The sequence below is a fragment of the Lygodium microphyllum genome, chromosome 6 (assembly GCF_053477565.2).
Source record: "Lygodium microphyllum isolate KBCC chromosome 6, Lygodium_microphyllum_v1.1.10, whole genome shotgun sequence".
Classification (NCBI taxonomy): Eukaryota; Viridiplantae; Streptophyta; class Polypodiopsida; order Schizaeales; family Lygodiaceae; genus Lygodium; species Lygodium microphyllum.
Genome location: NC_141140.1, coordinates 87,257,770 through 87,260,517, shown reverse-complemented (window position 1 = coordinate 87,260,517; position 2,748 = coordinate 87,257,770).

The following is a 2,748-nucleotide window of genomic DNA, read 5'->3' as shown; positions in this document are numbered from 1 at the left end:
TCAACTAGTACAACTAAGAGGCATGACTTTGCTTGTCATAAAGATCAAGTGTCTTCTTCTATAACTCATATGCACCACCCTCAGTAGAGATAACATTGGATTATACGTACTTAGACAAAGACATTATGATAGTGAACTTGCATAGCTCATCATTCCAATCTTCTCTATCCTGAACTTCTAGCTTTATACCCTTTGTCTTCAATGGCCTAACTTGCTTTCCCTAGACCAATCCTTGCCATTTTTTTGTCTTCCAATATTGGAAGTTACTACCATCAAGCTTTTCAATGTTGAAAATAACACTATTTATAGCTAATGCATAAGAAGTACCTACCATAATGATTGCAAAGGATTGAAAATGATAAGAGAATGGGCAGCTTTAATTACAATAAAACATTCCCAAAATTGATCCAAAAGGGGTGAAAATAAAGGAAGCTACAATTGTCCACAAACTATAATTAATATAATGCCCAAGCAAAGTATCTACTCTTCAAAAGAATGGTCAAAATAATAATTACAACACTATTGTAATAAATGTAGTAGTGTATGTCAGACCATGGAAAAATAGACAAGATAGCAAGCTTGCACTGCTAGGGATATCTAGATAGCAATTGAGATAAAAAGAATGCAACTAGCAGTGAATAGGTATAGATCATTGGTACTAAAGAATACATCCCATAAGCATATACATCATGCACATAAAACATCTCAAGAGCAACTACAAAGATTTGCCAAATGCACAATTGACTGAGCAAAGACCAATGACACTCAGCACAAAACCAATATATATGTACACATCATTGAGTGACAAACTACTTTGATAGAGGTAAGTGTTGGTGTCCAAAGCATATGGAATCAAATTAGCCCACAAGTGGAAGTAACTACATCAAGTAGCATACATGAGAGCACACACGTAAATCAAGAGAGTCCCACTATCTCAAAGAAACAAGTTCTACCAAGTGAGTTTCAAAAGAGTGCCCGATCATATGATATGAATACTAAGGAAGTTGGTAGGTGTTTGCCTAATACATGAGAGCTCTAGGAGCTGTAGGAGAGATGCATACTGCCAAGAATAGCGACTACATAGCAAGGTGCAATTCATGATGTTGTGGTTGATGCTTCTATTGCTATTTTTGGTCAACCATAGCTCAATGGAGCACTTCTCAAAGCTCAAATGGTCCCTGAAAGGGCTTAAACAAGGTTGAAAAAACTTGGAGTGAATTGAGAATCAATGGGATTAATGCATACATTGGGGTGTGACTAGCATGAAAGCTTGAATTAAACCTTCTTCATGGGCTGAAGCAAATGATGGATGAAGCTCATTGAATGCTAGCTCTAATACTAGTTGAAAGGTGAGCAAAAGGTGGAAGCATGAGCAGAAGCAAGAAGAGAGCAAGAGCTATGGAGGTTCAAGCAAGAAGAGAGAGACCAATTGAAAGGTGAGAAGAAGGTGGAAGCATGAGCGGAAGCAAGAAGAGAGCAAGAGCTATGGAGGTTCAAGCAAGAAGAGACCGGTGTGTGGGAGCTCTAACAATCACAATGTGTGATTTACCTTCCCTTAATTTATTTGTTGCTAAAAGAATAAAGAATAAAGTAATAATAATGGGCGCTTTGCCACTTGCAGTGTATAGATATGTGGGTTTGTATACAAGTGAATGTAGGTAGCTAAGCATAGGTGATCTTTAATCTTTAATAGTGTTGAGATGTCAAGCTCAATAAGAGTTGATACTCACATACTCGAATGACCATTTTTGCATTCATATTACTAGCGTTTATCCATATGAAATTTTATTGAGTACAGGTTGCATGACTCATGTACACATGAATTTTTTTATTGTGAACCCATCTTCACATGGTCACTTCAAGTTTCCAAATACATAATAGATAGTGTTTGTATTACAACATAACAATATCTATATAATGCAAGGCATGTTGCATAGCATGTAGCTGTTGTTACAAGTGAATTGCAAATTTCACTTTGTGTTCTATTGCATGCACTGCACGAGATTCATAATGAAATGTAAATAAAGCAAGCTAGTCGATTGTTTCCTTTGCTCACAAGGGCCTAGCCGATAATGCTAGAGAGGTTGGCTAATTTAGCAAATTTTGGTCCTCTTTAGAGAAAAAGTTGCATTTTTCAATTAGTAATATATGTGAAAACTTGAGTGAATGCTTGGAGAGAGAGAGAGAGAGAGAGAGAGAGAGAGCACCATATGTGAGGTTACTATAACTGAAGGTTTAAGACTATGAACAAAGTATTATTTGTTTTTTACAATATTGTACATTATAAAGAGGATGTTGATATTAGACTTAAAACACACAAGAAGAGATCAATTTAGAGTACCTTCACGTCAAGAATTCAAAAAAGGAACCACATCCATTTTACTTTACTAATTTTTCAGACATTCGCACAGTCTGTCGAGTTATGCATCCATAGAAAAAAGGATGGAGGATTCCCTTTCTTGACTTTTGCCGAATAATCAAAAGTTACCAAACTATCTTGTTTTATTTTGATAGACAACCACTTGTTGGAGGTTCCTCCTCCCCCATTAAGGCACCGTTTCCCTTCTCGAAAGATGGTTCCGCGGAAAAGAAAACCATGTCTTTAGTCTCGTCACACAAAAAACACAAAGGGGTTTGTTTCAAACCCTCCGTGTGAAGCCCCTCTTAGTGAGTCACACTAACGACGGTGTCTTAGACCCAGGAAAGCAGGTCGAAGTACACCAGTATAAGTTTACAGACAAGTCCATT